The sequence below is a fragment of the Acomys minous genome (genome assembly GCF_964271855.1).
Source record: "Acomys minous genome assembly, chromosome: 3".
Classification (NCBI taxonomy): domain Eukaryota; kingdom Metazoa; phylum Chordata; class Mammalia; order Rodentia; family Muridae; genus Acomys; species Acomys minous.
This window is the reverse complement of record NC_140485.1, coordinates 48,884,289-48,907,338: the sequence shown is the minus strand read 5'-3', so window position 1 is coordinate 48,907,338 and position 23,050 is coordinate 48,884,289.

Sequence of the window (23,050 nt, the reverse complement as noted above, 5' to 3'; positions counted from 1 at the left end):
GCAAATCTATTCATCTAATGGAATCCAGAGTGTAAAAGTGCGATACATAAGGTTGCTTGAACACAACTGACTGTTTAGAAACACAATAGATGAATCTATCCAAGTTGTGTGAAAATACTAAAAGTTTTCTGTTTTCTCAGCACTTCTAGAGAAGCAACCCTGAATCCTAGTGGAATGGCTTAAGAATACAGAGAAGAGCCAAAAATGAGGCTCTGGGCCCACGTTAAAGGCCGGAACAGGAATCCTGTCCGGGAGAGGGATATTTGAGGTTGTTAAGAAGACAGAATATAAAGGTGAAGAGATTCTCCAGGTATTTTTATGTACTGGGAGTAACTTTGCTTCACAAAGAAGCTACTGGTACCAGTCAATCATCTGTTAGTATTAATTCAGTGGTTCAACACTGCTACATGAAACAGTGAGTAAGGTTCAATTCTTCCCATTCCTATTGCACCAACATATATCTGATTTCTTCCACCGTCGGTAGTGTCAGGCTTCAGACTTTGACCAAAGAGCAGGATTACCATAAATAAGAGGAGGGTCAAAGTTCCGAGGCTGTCATGACCATTTTTTTTCTGCAAAACAAAGGAAGCATAGGGACATAAGAGCTATTGAGGCCTATCTATCTGAGCTCATAGAAACAAAACCAAAGCTGGCATCAGTAAGTGACATGAAAATGCACTTAAGGCCATCAGCCTTCCTGAGTTATGGGCTCATGTGACTATAACATATCTTAAAGTCATTTTTAATTCTTTCTTCATTTGAGGATAAATCTGTAGTAAGCTTCTTCATATAAGTAGATCCTTCTTTCATGCAAAAATTGGGCAAAAGATCTGTGCAGAAAGACAGAATATATGAATATATATATATATACATTTATCAAATCAAATTATAAAACAGCAATTTCTAAAATTAAGTTGAATTAAACAAATGTATACTCTTCAGATTAACTATTATTTTATTTCCTCTTAGTATCATGACTGAATAAGTTGTAGAAGAGAATCATATGTACATTATATTATTTATAAGAATACATAATTTTCTTTCTTTGAAAATTACAAATATAGTTTCATCATATTCATAATTGTATAATTCTGTGGTAATTAGATATCTTATATGGTGCTACATTTTCCATAGTACTCTGAAATACGGGTATGTTTAAGCTTGTTGCCAACTGACTATGTATTCAACTCAATCTTGGTTCTGTCAGTGCATTGATTTGACATTGATGTGACTTGATTTTGTCTAGATAGATTATATCATCTCTAATATTGAGGAAGTAGACAATGCAAAATAATTAGTCACAAAGCTCCTTTATAAGCCTCCAATATAATCAACTCTGGACAAATTAGCCCATAAGCATAATATCTTCCATTTTAATTTGATTTTTGAGCTTCTGAATTAGGAAGGCCATCAGTTAAGATCCGGTGTTATTTTGGCCAATATAATTAGATGGTCAGCAATTTGATCTTGCCTTGATGACAAAACTGTTATCTAAGGCATCTCCTTTCCCATTTAGGGAAAATAAAAGCCTATGCTTACTTGGGTTTCTTTTCTAATTAAGTAGTGTTAGGTCTGGCTTCACAGGGATGAAATGAGCCTGTGGGAATGTAAGGCTGCAGCTCACTGCGACTATAAGGAATATCCCAGGCAGGGGAGATCACTGTCATGGCACCCACCCATGGCTTTCCTGCAGACACATTTCTGGCTCTGTCTGTGACCTGCCAGGCTTTTCTTTACTTCCAGGTGCTGCTTACCTTCCCTTTTTGCCCACTTACACTGTGAACTCCCCAGTTAGCCTGGGGTATTTCTCATCATTTTATAATTCCCCTTCCATCAGTTGTCAAAGGTGGAAGTTTTGTAGGGGAATTTCTGTAGAAAACACAAAGAAAATAAAAGTTAAAGCAAAATTATGTTGAGAGTATTAGCATATGTGAATTTCCACAATACAGAATTCTTATGATAGATCTGTCAAGTTCTGTTTCTATGGTGTGATTATCTTAGCATTTCAAACATTAATTTTGTTGTATACATACCTCTCCTGTTTTAATCACAAGACCACATTTCCATTGAGGTGAAGTCACCTGATACCTTTGAAAGACACATGATAATTTTTAGTAAACTTAGGGTCTCATTTGATTGCCCAGCTTCCTGGCCAACCTGGAACTGACTGTGATTAATAGTTTGGCTTCAAATTTACAAATGCCTTACTTTGCCCACAAAGTATTGGATTTAAATCAGGTCCTACCAACCTGGAAATATTTACCCTTTTGTGTCATGAACAAGCTCTTAGAATCACAGTTTTTAGTGTCACAAAAGCCAGAAGTACAGACATGTGTTTACTTTAGTAATTAGCTATGTGTAACTAGTAATTAGCAAGAGTCTTGATCTTACTGATTCTTTTTTCTCTACATTACGGAGAACACAGCACTTTTTGTACAACACTTCCAATGATTTGTGAATAAAAATTAAGTACAGGAATTAATGTTATGTCTATTGAGTAAACAAAAGCTCATAAAAATAAATGATTTTTATTTATATTTAGAACTGTTTATAATGTATTGCAAAGAAATTCTCTTTAATATATTTATCTTTTTCTTTTTTAGGAAGCACCTGGTGAATAATGCAACATAATGAGTCAGCTTGTTTTAAATTAATAATTCTATTTACTAGACCCTTTTATGTGGCCTTATGGGTCAGTATGCTACCCAGAGAGACACAAAAGTGTTCCTGAATAGGCGGTTCATCTCTTCTTCATATCTGACATTAAAACTGCTACAGTAACATTTGATATTTCAGAATACAATAGAAATGTTTAAACATTTCAATAAACAGTTAGTTTTGAACACCTGAATCTTTTGAAGATTTATTCAATAATTCTTTGACATGCCTCCATTAAAGGATCACAAGCTCATCAGAGGTTCGAACAGTACAGTACAGCAATACTGACTCTGGCTATTTTGGGTCCATAGAGTCATTCACTACTAAGGGGCCTCATGAGCATCCATTTCCTGTTCATGCCCAGAATATATAAAGAGAGATATAAATATGAACATAGATCAATAGATAGAAAAATACACATAAAAAAACATCACTTGGAGTTCTAGAAGCAGGTCTTTAAATACCAGAGCATGTACTCAGTTGATACATGATGCTGTTTCCTGATGAGTGATGTGTGTGGTCACATCAAGTTATTTGATTCTTATTAACTGCGGACTCAGAAAATATAGTGAAGATCAATCTATGTCAGCTGTGCTTTGTTCAAATTTTTGGCCATATAATCTCAACATCATAAAATTGCTTTGTTATAAAAAATTTTACTAGAAAAATATAAAATTTTTAAAAAGCTATGCCAGAGCCAAAGAAATGATTGAATGATTATCAATAAAGAGTTTTCCAAAGGAATCTTAGATGCATCAAATAATGGCTGACCTACAAGGTAGGGTTGAATAAACTGCTCAAGGAAATTTGCATAGTATAATTATGAGATGTGAGAAACCAAATCCAAAACTGTCCAGAAATAAATTTTAGGAAACAACTTAAGGACATGATTCTAATCTCCAAAACAAACAGAATATGGCCAAAGATAATAAATAGAAAAAAAACAGGAAATTTTGAAAAATGGCATCTAGCTTGAGAAGCAGGTCAATAGATTTGAGTCCTTGGGATAGCTAATCCCTGACCCCTTTGAGCTTTGTTTTCTGATCCATGCTCCACTATGATATGAATAACCTCCATCACAAGATCACACTGATACAAAATACGCTCAGAATTATGGATTGCCAAAGAGATGGTCAGAAAATAGGAGAAACAATGAACTAAAATAAACCCTTCTCCCAATAAATTGCTTCTGTCAGACATCCTGTCACATTGGAGCAAGAGTAACAAAAACATGGCACCAACAAACTATTGATCATACATCATTCTGTAGTATCTAGTGACTACTTTTCTATTTATATTATTGCTTGTACATATTTTGCCTGCACTCCAAGAGTGTTATAGATGTTTTATGAACATTTGACATACACACAGTTTTTACAAAAGGAATAAATTAATTTAAAAATTAAGTCTCTGAAAAATAATTCTTCAATAATTTAAAAATATATCTAAGTCAACAAATTAATTTGTCACTCCACAAAAAATATATAAAATCAAAACCAAGATTTACACATAATATGCTTGTTACACTTGCTTGTGTTTTAAAATATAGCATGTTGCTTTAAATTACTTTCCAGGGAATGAAAATCTTTCCTTATTTTATATTATAGTTTATATTTTTATTACTTGTGATGGCTAGCATTTCTTTACTTAACTCAGGTAGAGAGAGATTCTATTGCTTCTTTGCTATCCCTGGTAGCTTTGGGTGGGCATCTATATAACTGAATAACTTATCTATCTCCTCTGGTTTTTAAAGATGATTTGATTGGTAGGAACCTCTTGGTCACTTGAGCTTATGGCATTAATTAGAGTACTATAGCCAAATGCTATTGAAGCACAGTTAATATAATACTTCTGAATCTGTTGGCCATAAGGAAGATTCCAGCAAGTTACTGAGATTTCTTGATGCCTTAGAATTTGTTATGGGACCAAGTGCGACAGATAATCATACTTGTCGCTTGAAACATCTTGGAAGAAGTAACCTTATGTGAAGAACTGCCTCATCAAATTGACCTGTAGGGCATTGATGAAGGAGGTTAGAGTTCGTGGAAGGAAGTGCTAATTCTAGAGAGCTGAGCAAGGATTGTATGGGACAGGTCCAGATGATGACCTTGGGAACAACCCAGTAAGTAGTGTTCCTAGATAGTCTCTACTTCATTTCTACCTGTACCTTCCTTCCTTGAGATCCTTCTCCAGTTTCACTCCATGACAGGTTATAATATAAGACCCAAATAAACCCTTTCTTCACTGGATTGCTTTTAGTCATTGTGTTTATCACAGCACCAGAAAGCAAATGCTACAGGGTCTGCTTTCAGAGGTTAAAAAAAAGTACTTTAATTAATTAGAGAATATAGTCAATAGAATACATTAGAAAGAGGATTTATTAGATTGTATCATGCTATATTAGCTACATAGGCCAACTTTGGTTGTATAAACATTTGAGAGACAAAATTCAATAGCTGCTTCATCTATGATGATGACTGCTTCAACAATCTCAACATGGCATAGAAAGTGTACAACATTCCATTAGACCCCTGAGTCTTCAGTCTACATTGCATGATCAAATCAGATTTGTTCCAATTTTAGCAATGGACAGCAATAGAATCTATGTACTCCCCAGCAAGGAATGGATATGGGCAGGCAAATGCAGTCCTGTTCTTCAATAGTACCTCTTTTTATCTTGTTTGTCATCAAAAGGCATTGACCACGGATGTAGATGAACATCTTCTCTCAGTAAATCCTTCCAGAAAGTACCTTCACAAACCTGCTCTGAGGCATGCTTTGTAGCTGATCACAGATCAAATCAAGTTGATGACTAAGATAAGTCACCAGAGATGCAGAGTCTTCTTCCAGAGACTTGGTAATCAAATCAACTTTTAAACAACTGGTGAGAAAGACTCTGCCTCATATAATGGACATTATCAATGCTTGTTTGACATAATTGTTAGCACGGCAGTCTTTCCGAACAATAAGCTTATTTAAGTGTTGAAAAAGTCCAAATGGATAAAAATTCAATCTGAAATAAATGGGGGAAAGCCCGGAACCCATTACGGGGCACTTTCAGGTTGCTCTAATTAAGCTTCGAACATATGGACCTTCCATCTGAAACATAATTATTTATCATTCTCTTTTACTCCTCTGCCAATGTAACAGGTTGTAGGGGTAAAGGATGATTTACAGAGAAGCAGGGCTTTCTCTTGTTTGGAAACAGCGACTTTGATAAATATGCCAAATAGGTGTACGCTACCCTTCTAAAAACAACTGCCTAAATATTGAACTCCATCAGGGTTCTTAAAGCATTTGAGAGGGTAGATCCAAGATGGATCATACACTGCATCTGATTAGTGGGACAACCAGGACCACACAGTGACCTAAGGACCAAATTGAGATCTACAAAACACCAGTGCTGCTGATTCCCAGGTAAGAGGGATCCAAATTGTGCAGAGCATGAGTGGGTCCAACTCTTGGCCAACCAGCTAATCTACATAAAAATCCTGGAGCACAGCCCACATTAGGCTCCATCTTGAGTGGAACTGTGGGATATCCATGCTGCTTGGGGTTCTCACCACCGCTCTATTGCTTGCCAGTTATGGGATGCATAGTGGACAGGGAGAGTTGTGTCTCAGCACAGGACACAATCCACAATCCACCTTAGCTGCCTCTTGAAAAAGAGTATGGCACACTCAAGCACCTTTGGGTGCTGATATCTCTCAGCCTCCCAGCTTCTTGCTGGCCTAGTCCAGCTGTGTCACAGAGCAGATAGTGAGAGCCATGCTGTCTTAAAAGGGCCATTGGAGCATCCAATCAGCTCTGAGTTCTGATTTCTCTTAGTCCCCAGCCACTTACAAACCGGGACCATCTGTGACATAGAACTTAAAGGCAGAGCTGAATCCAGGTGTAGTCCACAATACACAATAGCCACCATCCTGTGAGCAACTTCATGCATGGGTCTGTCTCTGACCACCTGCCTGAATCATACTGCTCTGAGACAGCTAAGAAACCAAGCAGACAGGCTGAGCAGAAACCTGCCTGGGCCACAATCTGAATTAGCTGCCATTCTGTTAACAGTTTCTGGCTGTGATCTCTTCCTGCCCACCTACACAATTCATTGGCCTGATCCATCTAGGTCACAGAGCAGAGACCAGCACAGGCCATACCCCACATTAGCTTCCATTCTATGAACAGCTCTGGACTCTAATCTCTCTCTACTGGCCAATAAATTACCATCCTAGGCAAAATGGGGCACAGAGCAGGTAAGCCGAGCCCTGTCATCTCAGGAAGGCCTATAGAACACCCCAGCACTTTGGGCTCTGGTCCATTTCACCCACACAGCTACTTACCAGCCCGGCCCATCTGGGATACAAAGCAGATAGAGCTGGGTCTGGCTCAGATCAAGACTTACATTTCCTGCCATCTCGTAAAGGTCTGTGGGGCACCAGAGCAGCTTAAAGCTTGAATATCTTGCAGCCTGTAAGCTACTTACTGGCCTAACCTATCTGGAATACATAGCACATAGGCAGAACCCTGCATCTTGAAAAGGATTGTAGAACACTTGAGCTGCTTTGGGCTTAGAAATCTCTCAGCTCACTCCTCTCCTGCTGGACCCAACTGGGATATAGTCACAAAACCCAGCTGAGTTGAGCTGGGTGCAGGCTCTAACACCCACAGTCCAACATCCTGAGGAGGCCTCTGGGGAGCAGTAGCAAAGAATCTTTGTTTGGATCTCTCTTTACTTGCTCCCAAACTGCCTGGCCCATGTGGGGCACAGAAAGCAACCTTATTGGAGGAACCTCTAGGCCTGATAACACCAGAAACAACCAGATGCCTAGGGGAGAGTACAAGATTAGCAACAAAACTCAGAGACACATAACATCACTGGAAACAAGTGACCCCACCATGACAAGTCCTGGTGATATGAACACCAATGAAGCACAAGAAGACTTCAAATTTTAAGTGTGGAAGATGATAGAAGCGTTGAAAGAGGAAAATAAACCACTCAAAGAAACACAGTAAAATACATACAATCAGATGAGGAAATTTAACAAATCCTATAAGAATTTCAAAAAATACATCCAAAGAGATGAAAGAGTTGAATAAATCCTATATAGAACTACAGTATAGTTCAAACAAATAGGAGAAAAAAATGAATAAAACTATTCAAGACCTAGAGCAGGAATTAGAAGCAACAAAGTAAATAAGATGAGGCAATCTTAGAGTTGGAAAACATAGGGAAGAGAATAGGGACCAAGGACACAAGCAATGCCAACTGAATACAAGAGATGGAAGAAAGAATCTTAAGTGTGGATGATGTGATAGAAGTTATCGATACATTAATCAAAGAAAACATTAAAACTAAAACTTTCCTGATGCAAAACATCCAAGAAATATGAGAGACTATAAAAAGTCTAAATGTAAGGATAATAAGAATATAAGAAGGAGAAGTCTCTAAACTTCAAGGCCCAGAAAACATTTTCCACAAAATCATAGAAGAACTTCCCCAACCTTAAGAAAAAAATGCCCATAAACATACAAGAGGCTTACAGAACTCCAAACAGATTGGACCAGAAAATAAAATCCTCCTGTCAAATAAAAATAAAAACATTAAATGTGCAAAACAAAGAATAAATAATAAAAGCTGCAAGAGATAAAGGTCAAGTCGTATATAAAGGTAATCCCATCAGAACTACACCTGACTTCTCAAACAGAGACTATGAAAGCTAGAAGTGCCTGGACACAAGTCATGCAACATTAAGAGGCAACAGATGCAATGCAGACTACTATATCCAGCAAAATTTGAATCTCCATAGATGGGGAAAACAAGATATTCCATGACAAAACCAAGGTTAGTCAGTACCTAACCACAAATCCAACCCTACAGAAGGTTCTAGAAGGAAACCTCCAATTCTAGAATGCTAACTACACTCAGGAAAATATAGAAAATAAATAACTCCAGATCCACAAATCAAAAACACAACAACACTCACACACACACACACACACACACACACACACACACACACACACACACTACAACTACCAACACCAAAATAAAATGAATTAAAAACCACTGGATATTAATATATCTTAACATTAATGGCCTCAATTCCCCAGTAAAAATATACAGACTGACAGAATGGATGTGAAAACAGGATCCACCATTCTGCTACATACAAGAAACACACCTTAGCAATAAGGATAAACATTACCTCAATGTAAACAGTGGGAAAACTGTATCACAAGCAAACTGATCCAAGAAGCAAGATAGAATTGCCATGTTAGTATCTAATAAAGTAGAATTTCAACCAAAATTAGTCAAAAGACATGGAGAAGGCCACTTAATTCTTATCAAAGGAAAAATATACCAAGATAATGTCTCAATTCTGATCATCTATGCCCCAAATGCAAGAGCAGCCACATTTATAAAAGAAATGTTAATAAGGTTTAAATAACACATTGAACCCAACACAGTAATAGTGGGTGACTTCTACACTCCTCTCTCCACAACAGACAGATCATCAAGTTAGAAACTAAATGGAGAAACAAGGAAATTAATAGACACCATGAAATAAACAGACCTAACTGATATCTATGGAATATTTCACCCAAACACAAAAGAATACATCTTCTTTTCAGCACATGACAGCACCTTCTCCAAAATTGACCACATATTTGGTCATAAGGCAAACCTCAACACATACAAGAAAATTGAAATACTACCTTGCATCTTATCAGACCACCACATATTAAATATGAAATTCAACAACAAAAGAAATATTTCTAATTCTACAAACTCATGAAAGACCAACTTCCTACTCAATGACCTATGGGTAAGAGACAAAATAAAAAGAGAAATTAAAAACTCCCTAGAATTCAATGAAAATGAGGGAACAACATAACAAAACTTCTGTGACACAATAAAAGCAGTGCTAAGAGGCAAGTTCATAGCACTAAGTGCCTTTATAAAGAAACCGGAGAGATCCCATACTAGCAACTTAACAGCACACCTGAAAACTTTAGAACAAAAGGAAGCAGACACACCCAAGAGGAGTTGATGGCTGGAAATCATCAAATTCAGGGCTGAAATCAGTAAATTGGAAACAGCAAAAACAATTAAAAAATCAGTGAATGCAAGAGCTGGTTCTTTGCAAAAGTCAACAAAATTGACAAACCTTTAGCCAAACTAATTAAAAGGAAGATAGAGAGTATTCAAATAAGCAAAATCAGAAATTAAAAGGGAGCCCTAATGACAGACACTGAGGAAACCCAAAGAATCATCATATATGCCACAAAATTTTAAAACCTAAATGAAATGAACAATTTTATTGATAGCTTTCAACTAAAAAAATTGACTCATGATCAAGTAAACAGATTGAATAATCCTTTCACACCCAAGGAAATAGAAGCAGTCCTTAAAAATCTCACAAAAAAAGAGTAAGCAGGTGACCAAGATGAGACTTGCTAGCCTATGACCATATAGTGGGGGAGGAGAGCCCGCTCGGTCATAGACCTCGGAGAGGGGAATAGGGTGAAAGCAGAAGAGAAGGAGGAATGGGAGGATACAAGTGATGTGATAACAATTAAGTTGTAATCTGAATAAATTAATTAAATTAAAAAAAATTTTAAAAAAGTCTCACAACCACAACAAAAACCCATGACCAGATGATCTAAGTCCAGAATTCTACTAGACGTTCAAAGAAAAGCTAATATCAATTCTCTTCAAAATATTTGGCAAAATAGAAACAGAAGTAACATTACCAAACTCATTCTATAAGGACATAATCACCATGATAGTTAACCACAGAAAGACTCAACAGAGAAAGAAATTCTGACCAATTTCTCTAATGAACATTGAAAATGCTCAATAAAATACTCACAAAATGAATTTAAGAACACATCAAAACTATCATTCACCATGACCAAGTAGGCTTCATCCCAGGCATGCAGGCATGGTTCAATATATGGAAATCCATCAATGTAATTAATCATATAAACAGACTGAAAGAAAAGATCACACGATTATCTCCTTAGATGCCAAAAAAGCATTTGACAAAATCCAAAGCCCATTTATGTTTAAAGTTCTGCAGAGAACAGTGATACAAGGCCCACACCTGAACATAATAAAAGCAATACACAACAAGCATATAGGCAATATCAAACTAAATGAAGAGAAGCATGAATAAATTGCACTGAAATCAGGGACAAGAAACGACTGTCCACTCTCTCCATATCTCTTCAATATAATATTTTAATTCCTAGCTACAGCAATAAGACAATTAATGGAGATCAAGAGGATACAAATCAGAAAGAAACAAGTGAAACCATAATTTTTACTATGTTGACTCTTCTGATCCAGGAACAAAAGATATCTTTCCTTCTTCTGATATCATCTTTAATTTCCTTCTTCAGAAACTTGAAGTTTTTTTTTCATACAAGTCTTTCATTTGCTTGGTTAGAGTTACACCTAGATACTATATATTACTTGTGGCTATTGTGAATACTGTAGTTTCCCTAATTTCTTTCTCAGCCCATTTTTCATTTTGTATACAGGAATGCCACTGATTTTTTCAGTTAATTTTTGTTTCCTGCCATTTTGCTGAATGTGTTTATCAGCTGTAGGAGTTCTCTGGTGGAATTTTGGGGGTCACTTATGTACACTATCATATGATCTGCCAATAGGGATAACTTGACTTTCCCCTTTCCCATGTTAATTCCCTTTATCTCTTTTTGTTGTTCTATTGCTCTAGCTAGAACATCAAGTACTATATTGAAGATATATGGAGAGAGTGGGCAGCCATGATTTTAGTGGAAATTTCTTGAGCTTCTCTCCATTTAAGTTGATGCTGGCTATTGGCTTGCTGAATATAGTTTTTTTTATATTTAGATATGTTTCCTGAATTCCTGATCTCTCCAAGACCTTAGTCATAATGGGTGTTGGATTATGTCAAATAATTTTTCTGCATCTAAGGAGATGACCCACCATGTATTTTTTTCTTTCAATTTGTGTATATTGTGGATTACGTTAATGGATTTCCATATATTGAACCATCCCCGCATTCCTTGGATGAAGCCTACTTGGTCATGGTGAATAATGTCTTTGATTTGTTCTTGGATTTGGTTTGTAGGTATTTTATTGAGTATTTTTGCATCAATGTTCATAACAGGAATTGGTCTGAAATTCTCTTTCTTTGTTGGGCCTTTGTGAGGTTTAGGCATCAAAATGACGTTTGTCTCATAGAATGAGTTTGGTAATGCTGCATCCATTTCTATTTTGTGGAGTAGTTTGAAGAAGATCGGTATTAACTCTTCTTTGAAGGTCTCGTAGAATTCTGTGCTGATATTATCAAGCCGTGGGCTTTTTTTTTTTTTTTTTAATTTGGGAGACTTGATGACTGCTTCTATTTCTGCAGGGAAAATAGGACTATTTAGTTAGAGTTAGTTTACCTGATCTTGGTTCACCTTTAGGAAATGGAATATATCAAAAAAAATTGGTCATTTCCTTTAGATTTTCCAATTTTGTGATGTACAGGCTTTTAAATAAGACCTAATGATTCTTTGTATTTCTTCAGTGTCCTTTGTTATGTTTCTCTTTTCATTTCTGATATTGCTGATTTAGATAGTGTCTTTCTTTTAGTCTATCTTGCTGATTTTCTCAAAAAACTATCTCTTGGTTTTGTTGATTCTTGAATCACTCTCTTTCTAATGTATCAATTTCAGCCCTGAGTTTGATTATTTCCAGCTCTCTACTCCTCTTGTGTGTTTCTGCTTCTTTTTTTCTTAGGCTTTCCAGATGTGTCATTAAATTGCCAATATGAGACATTTCTCTTTTTTCCCCCTTTCTTCCTTCCCTTCTCCTCAGAAAAAGGAGCCCCTCCCCCCAACCCATCCCAGTACATTAAGTCACATCAGGACTGAACACAAACACTTGCCCTGTGGCTTTGCAAAATAGGCCTGCAAGGGGGAAATGATCAAAAAGCAGAATCAATGTCAGAGACAGGCCTTGATTCTCTTACTAGGTGAACCACGTGAAGACTAACATCCCCATTGGCTATGTCTAGGTGCTTCACACTCCACCAACAGGAAGACACTCTATGACATGTTTAGTTGGATCTGGTGGTCTTATTGTAGAACTCCTGTCCCCTCCGGGTCCATCTATCATTCCCAACACTTGGCCACAAGAATCCCAGCATTTTGCCCAATATTTGGCTGTGAGTCTCACCACCTGTTTTGATCCATTCCCAGGTGGGGCCTCTCAGAGGACTGCTATGGTAGGCTCCTGTCTGCAACCATAGCTATTTTGACTTTTATATAATATAAAATACGATGAACAAAAAAATGACAAAAGGAAAAAGTCTAAAAGTTTCAGAAAGGATTAGAATATGGGAAATTTAAACATAGTTATTATTTTGATATATTAGAATGTACTCAAAAGTCCCCACAGAAGTAAAAATAAATTCTTCACTAACATGGCTTATTATATCTTGACAAAAGCTTTGCAATCATTTTTAAAAGATTAGCAATTGTCTAAGTAAAACTCTGAAAAGTTCCACTGGTTACTGAGGGTCCAAATGGTCAATCACCAGAAAAAAAAAATAGATCCTCTTTCAGTGCACTGAACATTGGAAGTTACAAGAATGATATATTGTATTTATAAAACAAGTGTTATGATGAGGGTTTACATTGCCAAACATATACACACTATCTACAGAAGCACGTTGATAAGAAAAAGGATTTTGAGGCATATGTAGATTAGTTCTCTGAGACCCACTAAGAGATAGTGAAGCTTAACTAAGTTCAAGATCATCACAATGTGTTAGTATCTGTCAACATAGATTGATAATTATAGAAGCAAAAGTATAAAAGGACAAATATATAAGCAAGTCATGATGTATGGCATAAAAGGAGTAATAAGACTGTACTATGAATGTATTATACCTTGAAAACACCAGAAATCACAGACACATAAAATATGGTACTACTATAACATAAGCAGACAAATAATACAGAAAGGAATGAGAGTTTCTGATATGTTTTAATATTCAATTTTTATGTAGTTGTATGTTTATCATATGATTAAAAACATATCAAAATTAAAAAGTAGAAATCCAATGAAAATAGAAATTATAAAATGTAATCTGATATGTAAAGATATGGGATTATGAATCTGTTGATATAGTGCTTGCCTTTCAAACATTAGGCCTTCAATTGGAATTCCAACTTAGTAAATTAAATTAAAAACTAGACAAACACATAAACAGTGTTCAATTAATTAGAAAGCTGTAAAGCACTATTAACAGATTAAATATTGTTTGTATGACTTATTGTTTAATATATCAATGAATTTATTCTAGGGTATGAAAGAGCTGAAAATCTCCAAACTTATCTATCATTTTGGCCTTAATAACAGTATCAGTGATCTATGTAAAAATTATTTTATATGTTGCATAAAAAGTGAATTGTAAATAGTCTAATAATTTCTAAATTTCAAAAGTTTACAGTTAAAAGTTAAATATATTACAAATGTCTAATCTGAAAAACAAGGAGTTATATATGAGTCTCAATTCAGATTGGACTGTCCAGTGGATTAATGATTTTTGAAAATATTCTTTCAAGCTCTAGGCACAAAATGACTTAGAAACAATGTTACTTTACTATCAGTTCTCACTTTTAATTACTGAGATGTTTTATATATATGATTAGTTTTCCTTTAAATATATTTCTTGAGCAAATTGAAGTATCTAGGCCTTGATAATGATAATACAGTGAGCTATAAATCATTGTGCTTAAAAGCTAAGATTATGGATTTTCCATGAACAAAATAAGAAGTCAATTCATCCTGAAAATGAATAACTAATAATGATAGACACAGATCATAGCACATTAAACAGAAGCAATCTACCATACTACAATTCTTATACCAGTAAAGTTTGGGAAGTAAAACAACTTAATAGAAAAAATAGACTAGCCAATAAGAGTATGGAAAAATGATAGTATTAAAATACCTACTATGTGCCTACTTTAGACTCACGTAAGTAGAATAGATAATATTTTCCTCAAATGCAAATTTGTATTTCTACAAGAACAAATAAGTGCAGCTTTTATATACAGCTTTTCTGATTGCGACATGACTGTTACTATTGTACGTAGTTGATTATAAATAAATAAAGTCCATGTCCAAAAAACGGGGACTAATGATGCACATAGTTAGAAGTGCCATTCGTAAGAGGTGGCACCTGCTTGAGAAGATGCACAGTTTTTCTATACCCAGAAAGAGTGAACTAAGGCTGAATCTTAGCAGAAGTTTCTGAAATAATGTGAACATACCCAAAGACCTGTTGGCATGTAGACCACATGAAAGAGAAAATAAACAACTAAAAGCAAACAAACACATTCCCCGAATATCTTCAACCCAAAGATGGAGTACAAGCAGTCTTACATATCCTTGGCAGTTTTTGGCATAGGTAGGAGAGTATGTAGGCATTTTTGCCACTGGTTTTTCACTTGTATGAGCCAGCCACTTTTCAGGAGTATAATATAAATAATAAATAACTTAAATTTTACTAATGTTAGTATGCATACTGAACTGAAATATAATCAATAAAAAGAAATAATATTTAAGAATTGCAAAATCAGTCATCATAAAGATTAAATAAGAAATATTGAATCACCAAAACAAATTATGTAATCTTGTTTATAAATAACCGTCTTTACAAAAACTGTCTCCAGAAAAGTAACTAAATTCATAAAAGAATTTGGAGGACATGAATATGAAATTTCTACTATAGTTACTAATATAGGCATGCTACACACACACCCATACACATACACACACACACACACACACACACTCATACACACACACACACACACACACACACACACACACACACACTCAGCCCTCATCTTACCATGTTAGTACCTATATGGACACACAACATGTGCACATTCACTCATGGTATTTAAGAGAATATAAATATTTATATAATCTTGAAAAAATATGGGGCCTCTTTGGGGGGAATGAAATGGTATTGCTTAGGCTCCAATGGAATTGCAAGATATGAGATGGAGAAGGGGGTGATATAAGAAGTTCAATATGATCAAAGAACATGATATACTTGGATGAAGATGTCTACATAAAGTCCATCAACATGTGTAATTAATATATGTCAATAAGTTAGTGTAAAATTAGAGTGAAATATTTATTTCCAATATAAAATGTTTGCATATAGTTTTTAAACAAAACAGTTATAACTGTAATTAAATTTTTTAACACCTCTCACAGACCTATGGGAGAGGAATGGATGAAAGTTGGAGGTAGGGGTTATGGAAAGATACAAGTGACAGGATAACAAATGTGATGTAATCTGAATAAGTTACTCAAATAAAAATTTTTAAAAAAGAAAAGAAATGCAAAAAACGAAGATCTACTTTGCAAACTCAATACTCATAAAACCAACTTCTGTAAAGAAAAAATATATCTACATAAGTTAATATTATAATCAAGCAATTGAACAACCTCACTGGTATTGCCTCCAGAATTGAAGAAACACCATATAAAAGTATCATCACTTGAGTATTCTCCTTCTAAAATCCTTTTTAAAAAGGTGTCCCTATTCAATCAAGAATCAGAAGCCAGTCAAATACCTGAGATTTGAATGTGCTAATTAGCCTTCCCCTTTTGTTCTATGTGATCAGCCATGCTTTATCTGCTCCAAAGGATACAGGAATAAGGTGGCTCTTTGGAAACAGAGAGCTGGTGCTCCTCAGAGACCATCTTAACCTTCAGTTTCTCAGATGACTGATAATTAAAATCTTGTTTTTAGAAAATATCTTTTCTAGGATGTTATTGGATAACAAAAGTGGAATAGTAAACTCTTCATATTTTCACAAAGCAGTTTATCTGAGAGGAGATGTATAGCACATGCTCTGATCTCAACATTTGAAAAATTGAAATAGGAAAACTATTATTTCAAGATTAGGCTGCTTGACGTTGCATATATCTATAACTCCATCTACCTAGTGATTCAAATTATCACCATAAGAAAATAAAAAGATGTGGGGGAGGGAGAGAGAAAAGGAGAGGGAGAGAGAGGTAGAGGGGGAAGGTAAGAGGAGGAAGGAAAGGGAGAGAAAGGAATGGGCAGGAGAGAAGAGAGGAGGAGCTTGAGAAAGATGGTGGAGATGAAGAAGAGATGAGGCTGGAGAGAGAAATGGACAGAGGGACTTCATTTGAATCTAGTAATGGTGAAACAGTGGACATAATATAAAATTTCAAATTTCCTGTAAAATAGCTGGGTTAAAATATACTATTTGTGAAACAATTAAAAACTGAGTGTACATCTTACATTTAAATGAATAAGACATGTAAATCAAAGGCATGAAGTTTAACTGGATTGTACGATATAACAGGAAAAAATTATCATGTACAAAAGTATACATACAATAAGTATTAGATTTTCCTGACTTAGAATTACTTTGAACAAACTATATACCACAAGATGTCTTCAAATTGTTCACTGTTCCTTGTCAATCTTAAAGTATGGAGTTTACAACTGTGTATCACCCTGCCTCACCTTATCGTTAATTTAAAAAAGATATGAAACTAATATATCTATGTCGGCATATGACCTTAGTGTTATGAGATGACTACCAAAGTACCTTGATAAAAAATTTCAACTTATTTTCAAGAGATTAATGAGATAGATAAGTGGAATTGTGACAATTGTTCACAATCATATGTGAATGTTAATACTGCACTCTTTCAATTTTGTACACATTTGAAATGCAGTCATTACATAGACAGTGCTGAGGTTAGAATTACTTTTAAGGATATGGCAGAAAAAAATAACAGTGCTCAAATTAATATAAAACCCTAAGATAAAATTACTTCATCTATATTTTAATTTCATCCATTAAGCAAGTTCAATTGACAGTACTTTGACAGTTCTTATGCAATCTATTCTTTTTATGTTTGTGTATTTGTGATGTAATGTGTGTGTTTATATATAGGAATGTGTGTGGATACATATATGTGTACAGGGTGAAAAAACTACAGAAGCATCTAGAAACAATATTCTAACAAATCCAAACAGTTGGGATTTTATTCTAGCATTGTTTGGCAACTCAAAAAGGGCAAAGACAAAAAAAAAAAAAAGTAAACAATAAAGACTCTGGGAAAGAGTTTCTAAGACACATAGGTATTGAAATGTGAACATCTGTTATATATATATATATATATGTGTGTGTGTGTGTGTGTGTGTGTGTGTGTGTGTGTGTGTGTGTGTAATGTGCTATAACATATTGCTTTGGAAAATGGAAAGAAATACCACATAAAAAGTATCATTAATAATAAATTAATAGTCATATCTCTGTAACAGCTATAAATTGAACTACTCCTGTCTATCAAAAAGTCTCTTGAGGTTCTAAAGTCCATCAATTTAGAATTTGACTTTATAGGAAATAATCATTGTAGAAATAATTCACGCTGTAATGTGGAAAGCTTCTAAACCTATATGGCATATATCCTTAGCAGATAAATGATATACAACAGAAAGATATCAAAATAATGGTATGTGAAAATGCACAATCTGTAAGTAAAGAGAACCTTAGCAAAGACTTTGTAAGGCCAAGAAGCAATGTCTGTGCTCACATTTTCTGTATGGAATCAACAATCTTGATTTTCTTATGCAACAGCATTGACAGCAAAAGAAACAAACAAACAATGGATTTCCCATGCTTTAAATATATTTTGTAGAAAATTGTAATAGTATCCCTAGGAAACTCATATAGCATCATTAAAAGATGAATTTTCTTCCATGTTTTATGCATTTAGGAAACACAGAGAAATGAGAACTGTGACTGTGCTGTACTTGCAAAGCTTCTAAACTGCAGGTATGGAATGCATGTTTTTAATGTTGTCACCAAATTGAAGATGTTTCCTTTAACTTCATTGAGGGGAATACCATATTCAAAACCAAAGTTACTAACTCTCTTGAAATAAGACAAATTCAATGCCTTGGAACTGGCCATCTTTTAACAAACTTCTCTCCATTTTAAGATACAGTACATAACTGCTATAACACTACAGAAACTTTTTTGAGACTTTGTTTATGATTAAATTCATGTTCAAATTAAGGGAAAAAACTGCAGCAGCACTGAAGTGGGCTTGGTCTCCAAACCCATTGTCTGCTATCCCAAGGGTCCCAGTGGGGCACTCGAGCACCTTTTAGCTAGGAACTCTATCTGCCTGCTTCTCACAATCCTAGGCCATCTGTGACACAGAAAGTGAATCAAGCAGTGGTCCTATCACAGACAGCCCTTAAGATACTAACACCTCTGAACTGCAAGAAAAATGTTTTAATTTGAGATTGTGAAAATGATAGAGGCTTTGATGGAGGAAAATAAATTTCTCAAATTAAAAAAAAACAGGAAAATACATTCAAATAAATGAAGGTATTGAATAAATTCTTTTAAAAATACAGGAAAATACAATCAAATAGGAGGAAGAAATGAATAAAATTATTCAAATGGACCTAAAAATGGAAGTAGAAACCACAAAGAAAACACAATCTGATGCAATCATGGAGTTGTAAAAACCTAAGGAAGAGAACAGGAACCACAGATACAAGCAATACCTATATCATATAAGAGAAGGAGGAAAAAATCTAAAGTGTAGAAGATATGGTTGAAGTAATCAATACATCAGTCAAAGAATATAGTAAACTCAAATGATTCTGATGCAAAACATCTAGAAATCTGAGACACCATGAAAAGATCAAACCTAAGAATAATAGGAATAGAAGAAGGAGAAGACTTCATGCTCCATGGCCAAGAAAAAATTTTCAATAAAATCATAAGAAGAAAACATCCCTACCCTAAAGAAAGAGACACCCATAAACACAAAAAATCCTTCTGAACTCCTAATAGATTGGACTAGAAAAGAAAATTCTCCTAATACATAATAATAAAAACACTACATGCACAGAACAAATAAAGAATATTAAAATCTACAAGAGAAAAGGCCAAGTCATTTAAAAAGACCAAGCTATCAAAATTATGCCCGATTTCTTAACAGAGACTATGAAAGCCAGAAAGGCCTGGAAAGATGTAATGCAGACACTAAGAGGCCACAGATGCCAACCCAGACTACTATACCCAGCAATAACTATAGATGGAGAAAACAAAATATTCCATGACAAAACAAAGTTTATACCATACATCGGCAAATCCATCCCTGCAGAAGACATTAGAAGGAAGAAAAACTCCAATCCAAGGAGGCTATCTATTCCCAGGAAAACACAGGGGAAACCAAAAGGAAAGAAACACCACCAACACCATACTAACATCCACTAAACCAAAGAAAGGAAACACATACACACACTCTACCACAACCAACATCAAACAAACAACCACTGATCATTAATATCTCCCAATATCATTGGCCCAAACTCCCCATCTCAGTCAGCACCTCACAAATTGTTCTCAAAAAATGACCATATTCTTGGTTACCAAGCAAACCTCACCAGTTACAAGAAGATTGATATAACTCCTTGAATCATATCATGCCATCATAGATTAAAGCTGGAACTCAATCAAGATGAGGACTGGTTTTTTGATAAAATCAACAAGATAGATAAGCCACTGTTACACTAACAAAGAAAGAAGAGGGGGAGTATCCAAATTAACAAAATCAGAAAAAAAATGGGAGATAGAATAACAAATACTGAGAAAATCTGAAGGCTCATTAGGTCTTACTTCAAAAGCCTGTACTTTCCAAAAGTAGTGCATAATTTTCTTGATACATTTCACTTACCAAAGTTAACTCAAGAACAGATACACAGTTTAAATAGTTCTATAACCTCTCAGAACATAGAAGCAGTCATCAAAAGTCTCAAAAAAAAAAAGCCAAAAGCAAGATTGTTTGGGCACAGAATTCTACCAGACACCCAAATAAGAGCTAAACCCAACACCCCTCTAACCATTCCATAACAGACAAACTTAAGGAACATTACCAAACTCATTCTATAAAGCCACAGTCACCCTGATAGCCAAACCACATGGAGACTCAATGAAGAAAGAAAATTTCATACCTATTTTACTCATGAATATTGATGCAAAAATTCTCAATAAAATACTTGCCAACCAAATAAAAGTTTAAAAAAATATTATCAACTGTCTTCAAGGCTTCATCCCAGGAATGCATGGATGGTTCACCACATGATAATGTGCCAATGTAACCCACCATATAAACAAGCTGAAAGAAAGAAAAATCACATGATCATTTCATTACCTACAGAAAAGCCTGTAACTTGTACAATCTCTTTGGAAATCAATATGATACTTTCTCAGAAAATTGGGAATAGACCCAAGACCTCAAGACGCAACTATTCCTTTCCTTTGCATACACATGAAAGATGCTCTACCACACAACTAAGACATTTTCTCAATTATGTTCATACAAGCTTTATTTGTAATAACCAGAATCTGGAAACAACCTAGATGTCCCTCAGTCGAAGAATGGATAAGAAAACGTGGTACATTTACATTATGGAATAGTATTCGGCTTTGAAAACACAAGGAAATCTTGAAATTTGCAGGCAAATGAATGGAAATAGAAATAATCATCCGGAGTAAGATAACTCAGGCCCAGAAAGACATACATAGTTTATACTCACTTATAAGTGAATATTAGCCCAACATGGATGTCTTCTGAGGGCCTTCACTCAGCAGGAGACTAGGACAGATGCTGGGACTATCTATTGAACTCCAAGCGAGAGTAATATGAAGAATGGAAATATAAAGTAACCCAAAGAGTTCAGGAGCCCCACAAGAAGACCATCAAGGCTGTCAGAGCTAGACCTGGGGGAGGGGGGAGCTGCACAAACTGCTGTACCAACCAAGGAAAACATATGCAGTAAACCTAGATCCCCTATTCAGATCTAGCCAATGGACAGCTCATTAGCCATGGTGGTTGGGAAAGCAGGGACTACCTTTGACATGGACTCTTTGTGCCCCCTGTTTGGCCACTTCCCCTTGGAGGCCTGGTAGCACTCAGAGGAAAGTGAAGCAGGTTATCCAGATGAGATCTAATAGATTGTAATCATATGATGGGGGAGGAGGTCACATTGTGTCAGAGGTCTAGGGGAGGGAACAGGGTGAAAAAGTAAGGGGGATCAGAAAGATACAAGTGAGGGCATGGCAATTGGGATGTACTTTGAATAAATTATAAGAGAAACTTAGTAGCAGTAGTAGTACTGTTGCTGCTGTTGCTGCTATTGCTAAATAAGCAATTATATTAAGACTCTAAAAATAAAACGAAAATCTTATCAAATTATTGCATATTAAAATTCTTCTAATTTTCCTACTCTTTAACCCAGGCATACTATGTAGTTTTGTTCCCTTTGTATCTTACATAGGTCTCATTTAGTGTCAAATATAAATTTTCATTTTGAAGCTGTTTATGTGTTAGGGAGACAGATTGTTTTTCATGGATATAGATTGCCAGAAATTTCTTCAAATTTGTCATGTGCCTCTGTTTCATTTCCCTAGAACATATTTCTTTCTTTCAAGGAAATGATTTCCATATGTCTGTCAATTTGCCTGTTAATTAAGGTCTTTTAATTTACCACCATGACACTATCTGACACCCTCAGAATTCCTTCCTAACTTTTATTAACATACTTCTTTTTTCTCTGCCATGTAGAAAGCCAATGCTTACTCACTCCCATGTACCCAATTTTAGACATGCATCTCCTAAATTTTCTTTTGCTGTTAACTATTGAGTTTATGACACAGATCATACAATTACTGTTTTTTTTTTTTTTACGAAAAGAACTCTTGAAGAATTAACTGGCATATGATGTTTATTTTCAAATATTTAAACATCAATGATATGAGCAAATTACATTATATAAATTAAAAGGCTAATGAGCATGGCCAAATTCAGCCATGCTTCAGGACTATAACACTTTTGTAGAAGACCTAGCACAGACCACGCAGGCTCTGTGACTGCTGCGTCATTCCCTATGAGCCCCTATGAACCCTGTTTAATTGTCCTGTGGACAGTATTTTTATAATTATTGTTTTTAGAACAATGTAACAATTTAATATTGTGCAAATGAGTCTCCAAGTGAAAGTTTTAACAGTTTTTCAACTAAATGGGGGTAGGGTTCATGCTCTACTGAGAAAAAAATTCTCATTCATTTTTTTCTTTCTTTCTTTTTCTTTTTAAAAATATTTTTATTATTTACATATACATTTATATTATTACACATATATGAAATAAATTACCTATAGAAAGAAAAACCATAACCCAATCAGGAATTATAAAAATGTTACATTTATAGTGTTTTGGCTATTTGTATCAGACAGCCTTGAAGAAAACATCTTTCCTATCTTG